The sequence below is a fragment of the Sturnira hondurensis genome, unplaced genomic scaffold (assembly GCF_014824575.4).
Source record: "Sturnira hondurensis isolate 20B ecotype Veracruz unplaced genomic scaffold, ASM1482457v3 Scaffold0021354, whole genome shotgun sequence".
NCBI lineage: Eukaryota > Metazoa > Chordata > Mammalia > Chiroptera > Phyllostomidae > Sturnira > Sturnira hondurensis.
Window position 1 is genome coordinate 18270185 of NW_028093985.1, and position 17255 is coordinate 18287439.

The 17255-nt window shown below is 37.5% G+C and overlaps 1 protein-coding gene across 1 annotated transcript in view; it reads right to left on the reverse strand.

The window, feature by feature from the left end:
• Nucleotides 1-17255, reverse strand: part of KIAA0825 (KIAA0825 ortholog) — a 391792-nt gene that overhangs the window by 43304 nt on the left and 331233 nt on the right. The gene's annotated exons all lie outside the window — the stretch shown is intronic.

A 17255-nucleotide genomic window follows, 5' to 3' on the forward strand; every position in this document is an offset into this window, starting at 1 on the left:
AAGAACTAATAAATAAATGCTTGGTTAAGCATAAACAGGATGATAGGCAGTGAAAGAGTGATGATCTTGGTTTTTATGCAATATGCTCACTCTGTCATTTTACCTTGGAGGACAAAATAATATACAAAACTAAAAGTTGTAAAAGCAGCTACAGTGAGCAATTTGTTATTATCCACTTAAGACATAGTAATAGTACTCACTGTGAATGATCATCTTTGTGATTATATCACATATGATTCATTTTAATAGATAAAAATTCATGATTTTAAGAAAGCATTTTGAATTCTGAAATTCAACTGAAGACATACACTGGGTAAAGACATATAGAGAGTGATCAGATGTTTAAATTTACTCTAAAAAACTTAAACTAGATCACGAATGAAGTGGAAGCCTGCCCATTTAACAGATGCTTCTGTATCTGATTTGTGCAAGTACTAAGTTATCCATCATATTAAACACAGTTCCTCATCTCTTTCCCATGTATTTTACGCAAGTAAATCTGGGTAACTACTGATTCCTTCCATCATCCCGTCTTTTAAAATACATTTTAAGAAGTAACATGGCATCCTGGGAGCTTTGACAGTCATGAACTATCATAATCTTCATAATTTTAGCTCTATCATGAAAATGATAAAAAACAGAGTGAACCCCCTTGAACTATGCAATCAGAATCCCACAGACATGACAGTATATTCAGGGAAAAAAAGATCAAACTGCCTAATTATAAACAAAACATTTGGATAACTAGCTAATCTGTGAACAACTTAATGGATTCATCTTAAAAGTATTTTTACAATATTAACAAATTGTTTTACAAAATCTAGGCCACAGTATGTGAATCAAATCATTCACTTATGTTATTGGGGCAATGTGAATTATGCAAATATGACAAATCTCTACTTCCTTGATAATTGCCAATTCAGTCAAGGATCTCCTTTAAACTGAAATAATGACTTGAGACATACACTAAAATGTATTCTCAAGGTAAAATAAAGAGTGTAAATAGACATTTACACTCATCTCAAGATGTTGCTTTATACCTTGATTAATTCCCCCCCAAAAACATTACCAGTTTGCTTGGACAGGGAATAAGAGAGCTTTCCCAAGATATCACAATTTCATTTTTTGCAAATCTTTTTCTGTTACACAAAGTTAGCATCTCAATGCAAAAAACTAAAGACCATCAAATTAAATTGTAAGTTTTTTATGGAAAAACAACTTTCTTTAGCTTCCTTTGCTTTTAAAAAATATTTTACTTATTTATTTTTAGAGAGAGGGGCAGGGAGGGAAAAAGAGAGGGAGAGAAACATCATTGCATGGTGGCCTTTCGGTTCACATTCAGGGCAGCACTCAGTCCACTGAGCCACACCAGCCAGGGCTCTTAGGCTTCCTTTGTATTCCTACAAAGATTAACATTGTGCTACTGTGATTGGTTTTCACCCCCCACCCCTTTTTAGGAAGAAATAAAAAGAAATAATATACAAAAGGAAATGTCAGAAAGATGCTCCAGTTTTCTCAGTATTTATTTCATATCTTTTTCTGGATATTTAAACTTTATAAAATTATGTATATGCTTATATCTCCAGAGGGCAGGTAATAGTTACTAGACCTCTCACCATCTAGAAATAACTTTAATATTTGGGGAGTGTCTTACCAGGCATAAGTATCTGTACAAAAACAAGAAATAAAATATTTCTTATTAAATAATTCTACAACTGTTAACGTTAACAGTAAATAACAAATCAAAGGGAAAAAAATGAAAGAAAACTATTGGACTTCCAAGAAACCTTTCTTCACTGAGTTGCTGGAATTCCTAAAAATTTTATTTAACTATAGGCACAAAATACCGTGAAAGAACTAAACATAGCTTAAGTCAGTGCCTCCAACAGCTGGACGTAAAGCTACACTAACACAGCCATGTTCTCAGGCGCCCCTTCCCTTTCCTTCCACCCCTCGGTGGTCCCTGCGTGTGCTGTGTGCACAGAATCCTTTCTGCACTCTCAAGAGTTATAAAATTTATAACAAGATTCTCATGACTGTTTAATCTTAAATATTCTTATATAGTGTTTTACTTTGATTCATCTCTTGCTTATAATAATCATCATGGGTGCTATAATCCCTAAACTCTTACCTGCTTGAGAATATTGTCTTCATATTTGAAAAGTAACTTGTCTTTGAATAACATTCTTAGATCATATTTTCATGACCTGTAAAACATACAGCATGGCCTGCTTTTCTCTGACCTTGTGCTACTTTGAAGAAATTTAAGACACATATTATTTTCTCCTTTTATATAACTTACTTTTCCACTGGTATTCCCATATAATTTTATCCTTAAAAACCAGAAATTATACTACCATATGTTTTGGTGTTCATTATTTTGTATTCACTTTGTGTCAAATATAAAGGGCCCTTGCAACATACAGATTAAATCTTTCTTAAGGAAATTTTTCCTATGTATTAATTTTCTGTTCCATTTGCTTTGCTATTTTCTTTAAAAATAGTAATTTTTTATTGTTCTCCCTTGTCTTTCTGCCTTATCTATCACCTATATAATATTTTTACATTGTCTTTTTTCCTAATTTGGTTTGTTTTTATTTCTTAATTCTGACCTCCATGGCTATGTTTCCAGGAATAAGATTTTAATTCTTTTGCTTTCAGTGGGGCTTTCATTTCTATAATGATTTCTAGTTTCTCCTTCATTTCTTTTCTGAGTTTTCCAGCTCAACATTAATCTTCTATTATTTTATTGTATCATTTTTAAACTCTCTTTTGATTATTTTCAAAAGGTCATGTTGTCTGTAATTTTATTAAGACTGGGATATTTTTTCTGTGGTATTCTTCAGATGTACATTCTTCATATGTCTTTTGATTATAATATTCTTTTTTCCCACTTTCACAAATAGGTTGATTTCTTTGTGCTGATAGAGCAGAAAGGAAACCTTCTGCAAAACTGCCTCTTGTTTGCGTTCTGTGGCTTCTTCAAAGAAGCCTGCCTGAAATAGTTTGACTTTTCTTATCTTCTTTGAGTTCTTCTAATTCTTGTATCCTGACTATCATGAAGTCAATGTTAAGAACTTTTTGTCCAATGTCCCAGTATTTCTCATGGGTCAAAGGCTTCCCGAAACTCAGCCCAAGAGCCTGATGGATTCTCATCTCTCTCCCTTCGTCAGTGCTTATCTATCGTACTCCCTCAGTGGAGTCTCGGCAACCCTTTGTGGACTCAGCTTTCACTCCTTGTGTTCCCACGTGACATGTGATGTTTGTGCAAAGAGTCTTAAAGGAGTGAAATGGAAGAATTAGCAGAGGATCAAACTGGCTCTATTTTAGAAAATACCATATTGCTGTTCTTTTTTGGTTGGAGAAGTGGAGGGCATATCTCGAAGGCAGTATCATTTGAAAGGTAGTTATTTATTTTGAAGTGATTTTATGTTTGTATTTCAGAGATTATTATGTTTGTTTTACTCTCCAATTCAGAAATTGAATCAGCAATGTTCTTTTCTCCTAACTCGGTTTTAGTTATATCCAGGGGCTCCCTAGGTGCCCATGGCCAAGAACTCTAATACAAATAAAATTGCAATATCATTCTCTGTTTTATTGTAATTATCAACTGAGTTGAAGCAAAACCCACTAGATGACTACTAAGCTGTGATAGAAACTTTATGGAATGTGTGGTCCCAGAAAGCACTTTTTATATCAGTCTGAAAAGAACCCAAGGTGTCAGAGAGAAGAAAGCTTACATATCATCTTCTTTTTAACAGCATGCTTTCCCAGACCTTTAGAACTTTCCCAAGCAGCTCCACCCTGGCTCTAGTCTGCCCTAGTTATCTTTGGCCCTGAAGGAAAGTGAGAGGTATCTCCTCAACTCTTGCTCCTCATCTAGAGTGTCTGTAATTAAAGAATGAGGTAGATAAAGAGCCGTTATTATGACTAGAACAGGTTTGGTTCACACTGGCTTGAAGTATTTCATTTTTTCAAGCACAATATTCTCAAGTATCCTGCAAACATTCTTTCCCTGTTTTTGTGGTGCCTACACGTGCAGCAGTATCAAAGTAAAAGGGGGTCTTAGAAACAAATTACAACATGGATTTATTAGACATACTACTTTCAAGAATACAGGGATGCTGCCCTGGCTGGCATAGCTCAGTGGATTGAGCAAGGGCCTGCGAATCACGTGATCGCGGTTCGATTCCCAGTCAGGGCACATGCCTGGGTTGCAGGCCAGTTCCCCGTTCCCAGGAGGGGACGAATGAGAGGCAACCATACATTGATATTTCTCTCTCTCTCCTTTCCTTCCCCTCTAAAGATAAATAAGTAAAATATTAAAAAAAAAGAATATAGGGATGCTAAAAAAAACCCCAATAACACATCTTCAGCTTATAGTCAGCCTGAATTTACTCCTTAGCTCATGGAAATCCAGACCATAGCTCCTATATTTTCTGCTATATTATGGTCTATGATATTAGCTTAAATCAATTTAGGCATAAACAGCCATAGCCATTCAACTGCTAGTTAATTATTGTACACAGCTATAAATATTTAAGGCCGTGTAGTTCCTATTTTTATAAAATGAACATCTGAAATACAAAACAAATGGCTTATAGTAGCATACTATAATGTAATTTATTTTCCAGCATAATTAATATACTTCATATATCTGTTTCAGCTAAGGACTTAAAATATTAACAAATATTCTTTCAAAGAAAATATCATTAAAGGTAATTTAGAAAATCTAAAGGAGAATAACATTCCTTGGACAAACGGCAGTAAAGTAAAATCAACCAACCAACAAAATAACAGCCCTCAGGTATTTTTGCTGTGGGGAACCCACTAAAGATTCTAATGAGAATTCCAAGTGCACAGTGAGAGAGAACACTTATCTCTGTGGATGACTTAAAGGTAGAAAGCCTGGATTTGAATTAATACCTACTATTCAATAGTTCAATTTGAGAGACATCTAGTATACATAAGCCATGAGGTCATGAGTTCAAATGAATGAGGTATAAGCATATAGTAACTGAGAGATGAAGCACATGTACAGGTAACTGGAATAAAAGACAGAGGTGGTAATGCTACAAAAGGTACAAACAAATGGCTAGGAGAGCAGGGAGGCCCGAGTATTCACATCTAGATAGGAGTAATGGAGAAGGTATCATGTTAGGATGAAGCATTTGATGGACTCCCAGAGGATGGGAAAGATGGGGCTTGGGCATATGAAGGGCATAAAATGATCAAAGGTATGGACATGTAAAAATATTAGAGAGTTTACCAACAAAGGGAATACAGGTTGTCCAAGGGGGAGATGTGTTTGCAGTGGAAAGAAGCAAGAGTTTGTATTATACTTGAAAATGGATTAGAGCTTATTCATATAAGAAATGTGTCTTCCAGTTTCACTGTACATTCAGAACTACCCTGGGTATCTCGTTAAAATTTCAATTCTCAGGCCCATCTAGGATTTTTCTGCAGTCGGTCTCTGCATGCGCATTTTCCATGAGCACTCTAGATCATTCTAACGTGTGTGGTCAATAGACCACACTTTGAGAGATGCTCCCGTGGGGCTTGGTAAGCAATTCTTCAAGATTTAGACTCCATGTTTTTATGCAATAGGACTTTTGCAAGTGTTTTTTAAGCAGTGAAAATTTAGTTAGTTTCAGAGAGTCTGGTTGTTTGAATTTGTTTATGGCACCGAATACTTTTTCTAACATGAAAACAGATAATGGGCTCCTAAAAAGATATTGATAAAATTTAATATTTCTCTCTCATACACACACACAACCACACACACAGGAAGAGTTCACACCTCCAGATGCAAGGAATCTCTCTTCTACCAAAAAAAAGTGTTCAGAAAATTAGCTGTGCTAGCCCGAGAATTCTGCAGAGTTTGAAGTGTCTATATTCAGAAGCAGCATGAGACATCAAATGCTCTGCATACCAGTGGGTTCGGGTAGAAAAGGAATTTAAATAAGAGATGAACTGTGCTGTAGAGAGGTAAGAAGGACTTATATGCAACCTGACCTGTCAGTAATAAGCTGAAAGAGCGTATGTTCATGCTTACATAAATCTTCATGCTGCTTTACTAATTAACATTTGTAAAAATCTTAGGGAAGTTTTCCACAGGGTTAATGCCTTTCTTTACCCCTTTTTAGTGCATTGTTCTCCTAGGCGTTTTTAATGGTAGTTAGAATCCTATCGTAGGAATCACATTCTTGATTTTTTTGACAGCATTGCCACAGTTTTATCCTTTTGGTGTTTTTTAATTCCAGACTCTGCATTTTGACAGCTCAGCCCTGTTGATTAATGCCTCATAGGAGCCCCTATATGGCCTGCCTGTTAGCGATCTAATTTTGTGCTGGAATGCCGGGGCTGGTATGTTGAACCGATTCGCCACCCAGGTGGCTACATTTGGGCTAAATGAGCTGTGAAGGGTTTCATCTTTGCCCATCACAGTCTTCCTTAGCGGAGCCCCACAGTATGCAGCCACTGCTTCGACATGATTTGTCACAACCCATCAATAGAAAATAAATTATTGCCATTCTCACTTGTCAATGGGCTTGTCTTCACTTCAGCTGGCCTAATGATTGGAAGCTCAAAGGAACATTTCCCATCTTTGTGGAACATGATTATAACCGAACGCACTGCTCCCCCATGCATCTTGGCCAGTAAAAACACGTAGGGAAAGCCAATTAATTGGCTGTTTTGCGCCAGTGATTAGAACATTACACTTGAAGTCTGCAGAAACTGATATTAGGCAAGCAAGATTAGGTCGGTTCTGACTTTTATTTGCTTAGTGCAACATGATTAGCAACTGCTTCATTCAAGGTTAGTGCACTTGCTGCCACAAAAAATATTCATAACATAATGATGCTGCATACCTTTAAGCTGATAAGAATGTTCCAGGCAGAAATCAAAAATCTCTTTGGGCAGGAAGCAAATGAGGAGATGTAACAGAGAACTCATCAAATGGCTTTAGAGTCATTCTTATGTCTGGCACTTTTGAGAATTGTATTCCTAGGAAACCCACTCTGCAGGTTATATTTGCAGAATGTAGAGACAGTAATTGTGTCAGTTCGGGAGACAAAGAATAAAAGGACCCAAGGAGCAACATGAAGTAGAAGGTGACACCTTTCAATGGACTAGCGAAAAATGAGCTTGCTTTAAAAGAAACAGAAAATTCTTCTTTATGACAAAATACAAAAAAGAGCAAGAGAGCAAAAGATACAACGGCAGGGCATCAAGTTAGACCTCATAATTAAATTCAGAGATGCAGTAGATCAAAGAGGAAACTATATTAAAAAATTAGGTCTAGGGTATGAATTTGCATTTCTCTGTTAACAGCTTTGCCTGCAGTTTAATGCCAAGAGGCTTTATCTAGCAAAATAATAAACAAAGATGTAGTGTACAAGTAAAAGAATAACTGTCACTTTAATTATTTTAAATATGATAGTGATTTAGCTTTTGGCCAAGTCTCCAAAACTAAGCTATTTTTATTATTGCCCTGTCTTGTTTACCACCACCCAAAGATAGAAGAGGGAAAAATACTGTCAGTAAAGATCAAAACCTGCCTCCTACTTCCGATCTCTCCAGCCTTCTTCATGGATGATTTTTTCCATCTCATTGTCCAAACTTTAGCCAGGAGATAGATGCCCCAAGTAAATTTTCAAACAATGTCCCATTTAGAAAAACTGTTAGTGTGGTTTCATGTTCATTTACTTTAGCTCAAGTTTCACCACTGTCACACAAGGTGTCACCTGTGGTTTCACTAAGAACACTAGAATGCTTCTCCTTGCTACCAGTGATTCAAATGCATAAAATTTTTTCCCGTATCATGGACATTTTGGTTTACCAAATTCTTGGTAGTTGCTTCTTCTTTTATTAGCATGAGTTACTGATGTCTTCTGGTGTTTGGAGACCTAATGTTCTTGGACTCCGAAATTACCTCTCTGTCTTCTGGATTAAACTCTCATATCATTACGGTGAATTCCTCCTTTCATGTGGTTAGTGGTCCTTGCCATCAAAGTCTTGCTTGCTCAAGGCCTTATTTCTTCCCACCCTGTACTGTGTCTCCAGATTTCTCTGTTAAAGCACAGGGAATGTTTTACTTCTCCTTCTATCTCTTTTTTGTCTAGGATTATTCAAGTAAGACCTACTTCTTACTTGCTTCTCTTTTGTGGTTATTGTTTACAATCACTGTTCTCTACTGAACATCTGCTCACATCATCTCATCTGCTCACATTTGATCCAAATGGAGCTTCTTCGTTTCAATTCCTAGAGCAACATGCTTCCTACAAAGTTAATCTTTAACTATACTGTGAGATGTGACCATGTCTTTTACACATACATACACATACATGCAGGCACAGGCACACATGTACCCAAGTAAAAATTGCTGTCTTGTGTGCCCATTCCTGAATAAACACTGAGAACCTAGATGAGAGAGAGCACCTGATACAGAAATAAATAAATACATGGTCGTTACTCTGCATTAACACATATGATTGCTGTCAATACTACCAATGTTCTTGTGTAATTTGAATGGGTTCTTGCAATGTTTAATATTTATTAGATAGAAAGGATTTGCACTACACACATCTGTGCCCCATAGATTTGTGGCTGAAAGAATAAAATTTTAAACACAAAGTATTCTTATGTTTCTCAAACTTTTCCCAATCAAGTAAGCAGAAAGATTGAAATCTTCAAAGTGAAAATAAATGGTCTTTCCTCTTGCGCTCCTGTTTATGTATTGTACATAACTGGGATCATTCAAAGTATGCAGTGTTAAGACTGAGAAGTAGTGCCTTACAGAACAAGTGCATCGAGGCTTTATAATATATAACGTTACACTGAAGAGACCACTTCATTTAGAAAAGTGAGGGGTCTGAGATTTCCCCTCCATACACACTAACAAGATGGCCTGCCATAGTTTCACAAATGCTAACAAAAGATGCAAGACCTTAGGAAAGAGGCAAAGACTTTAATTACTCAACATACCATGAGAAACATCAGCTTCATGTTCCTCTTGGTTACCCTTGCCCCTCAGGTCCCACAAGGCAGTGCAGAGCAGCCCATGTAGATGCTGCAGACACAGTGCGTTTGTGTTGCAGCCAAGAACTCACATTTTGGAAACTCAGGCTTATAAGGGAGCTGCTAGCAAACTTACCTAACCTTGCCTCTGAGGGAGCCATTACCTTTATTACGGTACTGGTAACGCAGTAAATCTGCTCCCTGCCCAGAGGGAGTCACCACCTCTACCTTCCAAGGCTCGTTGCTATGCAAACATTTCTGAAATGCAAACATCATGGAAAAGGCAATCTGGGACAACCTTATCACTAGATAGGTAGAAACACCACAGAGAACTTCCACCTCAACAAATTTTTAAGCATGATTAATAATAGTATTAATTAACATTAATAATTAATAATTGTCATATTACCAATTGATGTTAAATATAAATTATAAATTGGGTAGTGGTATCACTGTATAATAAAATTAATATGAATATTAATAACATCCAGATTGCTATGTAAAGTATATTATGTATATCATTTATCAATAGCTCTCTGAACCAGGTACTATTATCCCCATTGCATACATAAGTAAACTGAGGCACATAAAACTGAGTCACATACATAAGAAAACTGAGACCTAAGAGGGTCACCCTGTTTGACTCCAGTGCCTACTCTCAGTATGCTGTATAGATGATACTAACTTTCTCATGTAATAAACTAGTCAAAACCAAATTTTGACCCATGCATTTCAGAAAGGAGGCATAAAATGTAGCTCCTAATAGGATATTGGAACAAGTCTATGTTTGACTGGTTATAATCAATGTTAATTCTGTACACTGTACATTGCTTGGTAATTGACTATGGACTTCATAGATATTTTTTCATTCATTCAAAAATTCTTGTCAACTATAGGCAAGGGAGTAGGCTTGGAGCAACTGAACAGACATAGTGTAATAACTTCCACTGAGTAGTCATGAAGACAGATATTAAACAAATAATACACAATTACATGTTCAACTACAGTTGTGCACTCTTGGCCTTGATCAGCCTGTTCCCCCAGATTCAGTTGTCATTTATATGATGATGACCCCCCAGATCTATAACACTGGCTTCTGTCTCTGAGTGTCATATTTTTTTATTCTAAAATTTTACTAGGCATCCCAGTGTTTCTTCCCACAAAAGCTGTTTTCTCTGATGTTGTCTGAGATCTCAGTGAACAGCAGCACCATTTAGCTTGTGGTCCAATGAGACATTTCAGCATCATAATTTTCTTTTTGTCTGATAAACCACCAACTCCTATTTTATTTACCAAATATCTTCTGGATTAATTCCCTCTGCTGCTAACTTAATTTAGGCCACCAATATCTATGGCTAGAATCACTGCCACAGTGACTTACAAATCGCTATTGCAATCTCCTGTCTTTCTCACCCCCTGTAATCCCATCTCCTCTTTTCAGCTAGAATGCTACAAAGCAAACCTGGTTAAGTCATTTTCCCATCTCAGAATTGATTCTCCTTTAGTCCTCAGTATAAAATAAATACTTTGCGCCACACAAATAAGTGCTGTATGATGGGGACCCAGACTCACTTTTTACCTTCTTAACCTTTCAACTCTGTTTTCCCGCCCCAGCCAGCACTGTTCACACATGTAAAAGTACAGTGTTCTTTCTCACCTGGAGTGGTAAGGGAGCTGTTTTCCAGTTTGAAATACTACTTTGCTTCTCTGCCTTTACTTTCCTGCCCCTCCCTCCAGCTTTGCCTGGCCAACGTTGATCCTTTTAATTCTGAAATACCATTCTTGCTGTGAAGTCTTTGCTGTTGCCCCTTATCTGGATTCAGTCTCCTTCGTCTGTGTTTCTGGCGACACCTGCACTTCTCTGACCACGGCACCTGTGCGGGACTGTGGCCGACTCTCTGCTTGTTTCCACGCAATCCTCTAAATCCCAGGAGGAACAGAACTGTGTCTGTCTTGCTTGTCATTCTATACAAAGTGCCAAAGTACCTAGCATACTCTCACTACTTTTTAATGAGTGAATGAATATATGCAAAATGAGTGAAGGAGTAAACTATGTCTCCTACGGTTTTCCCTGCAACTAAATGTGATGCATGGAGAAGAGGGGCTTTTTAAAGGTGAGACTTTCCCCTCCCTTATTAAGTAATCAGGGATATATCTGAAAAGAAATAGAAATTAACTCCACAGGGGGGAAAATGGAACCTCTTCAAAATAGAGATTTACTCATTGAGGCAAACCTATGATAAAAAGAGAAGTTTATTTTCATTTGAGCCTTGTCTCACTTCAACATCCTTTGCTGATTAGCATCACTTTCCTTCTCCTCCAGCTTCTTCCCCTAATTAGACACCCAGTGATCCTGCTGAGCTTCGCTGCCCAGACCCCTCCACTCCAGTAAGCCCCAGGCTTGCTCTCTGAGAGATTCCCTGGGCCTGGACCATCTTTTCTCTCGCCTTAATCAAACCTCATTTTTTAAATTCTTCTTTGCAAACATAACACTCGCTGATGTCCTAATGGCTCCTAGTGACCTAGGAAACTATTTCAGCGGTCTAGGAGTTAAAATGTCTCAATTCAATGGAAAGATAATAGTAAATCCTTAAGCAACTGTGACAAGTTACTGAGTTTAAGTATGCTTCAAATAATCTTCAGTCAAATTCGTTTGCCTAAATTTATGTGAGGGCCTAGCGTGACTTTTGACAAAGAAAAATCACCATGATATTTTGAATCATATGCATGAAATAGAATATTTGAGCAAGAGGAGGGCAATCTAAATAAAAAAGTTACAGCAACATTAACTCACTTCTATTTTTCTATTGAGGAATTCATTAATAAAATAAAATAGGTAAACAATTTCAAAGAACAAGTGACTAGAAGCAGGGGCTTTCAGAAAGACAACTTTTCTAGTTGCAGAAGGCCACAAGTGACAAATATGCAGGAAGTCAAACCACAATGGGATGGCAGTGAAGGACATTGAAAAGGAGGGTTAGAATGGCAGTCGAGAGGAGGGAAACAAGGGCAGAGTAGTAAGAAAATGGGCCTAGTGCTCATGACACAGGAATGTTCCTCTTGCGGGTGCATTTTACCCGGGAGAGAGGACAGACTGGTGCGAGCTGGGTGAAGGAACACCACTGATTTGGGAGTGGAGGCAAGGGATCCCCAAGGCAGCACAGAACAGAGAAGATTTGACCTTAAATGGAGTGTGGCATTGTGGAGAGTCAAATACTTAAAAAAATTGATAAGCTGAAATATTGACAAAGAATGTAGATATATATCTGGAGCTAAATATAAGATGAAGATGGAAAGAAAGATTTAGTAATTAAAATCCCTTCTACTTTTATTATTGCTAATGTCATTTGCTTAAATAGTCTATTTGTATTCTGTGTGTCTCCCATTTTCCCTGATTAAACTTCCTAACAGCCATTTGATATATCATTCTAGTTATTGCTTTATTGGTTAAATTCTCTACCTTATCTCCCATTACTTGGTACCTAGACTTTTTGCTTCTTAAGCCTTTTGAAAAAGGTGGGCCTCACTGTTAAATGCTTTTTCTTGTGGTCGCTTCGTTTACCTAGCCCAACTCAATGTACTTTTTTAGTCCTAATCTAATCTCTGGCATTTGAACTGATGAATGCTTGTTTTTTCACGAAACTCTCTTGCCTCTTGCTTCCTTTCTCTCCTGGTTGTCCACGTCCCTGTCTGAGGGTCAGTCCCTCTAGCTCCTCCTCCCCCCAGCCCTAGTCCCCTACTCGTAACTCTACAAACCCTTCTTTGACTTTCTTATCACATCCTGTCAAACAACAACCGTCTAGGCATCCTTGAGGACTCTCCCATCCCTGACTCCCTGATAAGCTCTAAACCTGTATTTTCAACTCAAGGTATTTCCATTGAAATGACTCCTGGGACTTCAGATTCAGTCTCCGGACTGGCATTCATGATATCAGGCCTCCTCCCAACCTCATACTGGGCTCCTGTATTGTGACCTTGGTGTACTCAGGGAAGATAAGTCTGTTGCCCCATCTGAAAGAGTCTACCCCAGCATGCTTTGTTTAGGCTGGTCCAGCGCTCCTAATATATCACCTTAACATTATTCTGTCACTTTGAAATTGTATTGATAGATCAGCTGGTTCATTTGACCCTAAGTAGACACAGGTGAGGATCCCTCAAAACCCAGAATTTATTTATAAAAAATTGTGCATTTATTCTTACATGTTTAAACTTTAGTCACCTTCAAAGTACTTTCCATTTGATGCAATACACCTATTGAGATATTTTTTCCACTGCTCCAGTTTTTGAACTCATCGATTTTGATACCTTTATTGCTTCTGCCATTTTTCATTTTACTTGTTCCACATTGACAAAACATTTCCCTCTGATAACTTTTTTCATCCAAGGAAACAACAACAACAAAACATAGCTTGGGAGAGATCAGTTGAATAGGGATGGTAGGGCATAGGGTCATACCGTTTTTAGTCAAAAACTGCTGAACACTCAGTGAGGTTTGGGCAGGTGCAGTCCTAAATCACCCATAAGGAAATGGGCAAACGTGCAGTGAGTGTTAAAAAAAATTCACTGAAGTTGAACGTAGCCTCTCACAACAATGCCAGCTGGTACAGACACAGATGGCTTCCTGGAACACTCACCTAGTCAGGGAAGCCTGCACTACAAGGGGCCCACCCTCCAGAAAATACTTCCAGTTTTTTTGGAGCCCTACCTTGTATTGGTTCTCTCTAACCAATAGAGAGCAAGCTAAGAAGGTAGCAAAAGCAATGTTTAAGCAAGATGACTCTGAAGTAAATTGAAGGGATTTAGTATGAAACTGAAACTTCAGTCTGAGACTCTTGGGATAAAAAGGGTAGTAGCAGCAGTGGTGAGATAGAAAAGAAGCATTTGTGGGAGACACGCTGAGAGAACAGTGGGAGCCAATTCTATTTAGCTGGGGTACAAGATAATGTTGCTGGCATTTAGGCTTTTGACTTGGCTTTTCCCACTGGTCGGAGGGAATAAAGCAATTCATTTGTGATGATAGGAGATAAAAGGCAGGGACTGGCTGGTGGAGGACCCCGGGCCAGGCCTGCCAGCTTCCCGTTCACAGTAGAGGGTTCAGTCTGTCCTGAGAAGGTTGGTATAAATGCTGCTGGGGCTGCTGGGGCAGCTGAGCCATTTCTCCTTATTTCCTCACCTCTCCTTCATAGAAGAGAGTCACAGAGATTTTCTCTGAGAACTTTCTTATGCAGGAGTATTAGGCAGACAGCTAAAAAGGAACAGTAAATAATTTGCTGATTTTTTTACACATGTCTAATTCTCTATTATTGCCCTTTCTTCAGTGACAGTTTAGGAAAACCAAAAAGTGAAGAAACAAATCAAATTCAAATCTATATTTTAATCCTCAGTTGCCAAATTTCTGTGAACCTCTGTTAATTAAATAACTCAAATCAGGCCCTCATTTACACATTTACTCTTTAATTATTGTGATTATCTTCAGCTTAAAATTCCACATCTACTGGAAATGAGGCCTATAACAAATATTATGACAAGTTGATGTTAACACAGAAAAATATGAACATTTCAAAGGATTTTTCCCTCTTTTACTGCACATACACGTAGGAGTTGAATATGAGGGATTTATTCAAATATTTCAGAGTTCAAATATTTTCCAAACAAATTATTCACATTTTTAATTTCCCATTTTATTTGGTGAGTATAGAACAGTTTCAAATGACACTTATGTGTCATTTCTTATTGCCTTAAAATGGAAATAAATAGCATAATCTAAGAACTTGCAAGAAAATAAAGGACTTCATTCTCATGAACACGCAAATGCACATTCTCAGTGGCATCTAATTTCACTGATTTTGCACGTGGTAGCTTCCACTAGAGATGAGCAGAGCCCCACAAATGAGGAGTCACAAAGAGTGAGCTTCCACAGCGATCCACAGCTACCACAAAGCCAAGCAGTGAATAAAACCCCAATGTCCCATACGTTACTGACAAACTCAGGATCATCCAGGGCTGAACAAGCAGCCCACAGGACAGTGTATTTAGTTACTGATACCATATTGTAGATAAACCTGTACTTTAGAATGGCAGTTTGGGCTTAAATTTACTTTCTTAAAACATTTCAGGCTCTGGACAGGTAAACCAGTTAGTTACAGCACCATCCTTATAACAGTCACCAGTCAGGGCACATACAAGAATCAACCAATGAATGATAAATAAGTGGAACAACAAGTCAATGGTTTTTTTTCTCTCTCTCTCTCTCTCTCAAAAAGCAAAAACCAGACCAAACCAAAACAAAAGAACATTTCAAAAATAGAAAGTTATTAGACCAGGGTAGAAAACTCAGAACTATGGTCTAGGAAGAACTCTTCTGCTCTTCACATAGTCAGATATCAGTGTTCCTTTTTTTTAAGTGACAAAATTCTATTATGGAAATTTAAAGTGTCACCATTGAGAACATAAACACATGTATAGGACTGGAAGCCCATGATTCTGAGGGTTGGTATGCATGCTACTCAGAGTCACTTACAGAGCAGCAGATTTTTTTTAATTAAAACAAGAAGGTGAGAATTCTGCAAACTCTCATTGTTAGGTTCTCTTATAACTCTTGGGTATACTGTTCAATATTATACACTCATGGGGCTCATTGAATCAAGGTAATGAAATTTGGAGAACATTAAATATATGCAGTGTTTGGTTAGAAAATCATCACAGAGTGTAATAGCAACATAATAGTTAACATAAATATGTATATATTCTGGGAGTGGAACACCCTTAGTAACTCTAAGGTCTCTAGGTGAAGGCTGTGTACCTACAATGGAAACCATAGAGCTATCTTCCTATATCAATACCACATCAAAAACTAAATAAACATACAAAAACCAAAAGGATTGTAGCAGTAATGACACTCCAGAAACTATGTGAATGCCTTGGAATCCTGAACTATTGCTAGTTTCCCAAACCCAAGTGCTCTCCACACTGGTTGCCTTTTTCCATGCTTTGTTACCCTGTGCCTTGAGTGCCTTAGCTTCTGTTTGACACCTAACTTGTACTCATCCACCTGAAGTGAGCTCCAGCCATCTGCTTTCTGAAAGCCCTACCTGATTCGACAGGCTGGGTGAGGGGCTCTTCTCTATCCAACTACATTCCACACATATCTGTAGAAACCATAATACTTGAAAGTAATTGACACACTGTAAGTGATCTGAGGGCAGAGAAAGTGTGTCCCTTTTCATCTCTCATTCCCTTTCTTTGGCACAGAGCTTGTTACTTCATGGGCATTCAAAGAATGGCTGCTGAGCAAAACCAAATAGCACAATCGAACATTCCAGAAGAGGTCTGAGGAAACAGGAGATTGCTAACACACCGTAGAGTTGATCCCAGGCTGCAATAACGTTGGAGTGATTTGTCCAAGAATTTACCCCATGCATCTTGCCTCTAGGCTCTAATTCATGGTCCTTCCTTCCCACCGCATGCTTCCTCCCAACATCGCCTGCTAAATCCTACCCATGCTGCAAGGTCTCCATTAAATCCCTGTTCTCAATGAATTTATTTCATATTTTGTAACTGGATATTATTCCTGGGACCTTACTACATACATTTTTATTGTTGTTGTTCTATGAAATTCAGTTTATTCAACTTTGGGTTCTTATTGTTTACATAGTATTTATCTCCTATTTATTTTTTGCTTTTGCACTGATGACCACTAAGCTTTATACATACTAAGTACACTTAGTTCTCTAATTGAATGCTATTAATCTAAAGCAAAAACAATTTTAATAATGATATATCAGAAATAGTTTATAAATATTACCTCGCTATGATCATGCATTACAAAGAAAACAAGTGTTTTTAAAAACATTACAAGCTATATGAGAAGATTATAAAAATATATTCACAGTATTTCAATACAGTAAATTTAGATAAGAAGAGACAACTATTTAAACAAAATCCTGCAAATCCCAGAAGATTCTATTAATTAAGAATTTGTATTTTCACATGAATGTTCCTAGTGACTTTATTTGTAATAGTCAAAAACTGGAAACAACCCCAATGTCCATCAATAGATAAATGGATAAACAATAGATAAAGGAATAAAAATGAACATATTGTTGTAACAACATGGATGAAGATAAAAATAATTGTCCTGAGTGAGGGAAATGAGACAAAAAGAGTATGTATTCTGTTATTCTATTCATATAAAACTTTGGAAAATGCAAACTAATCTATGGTGACTGAAAGGC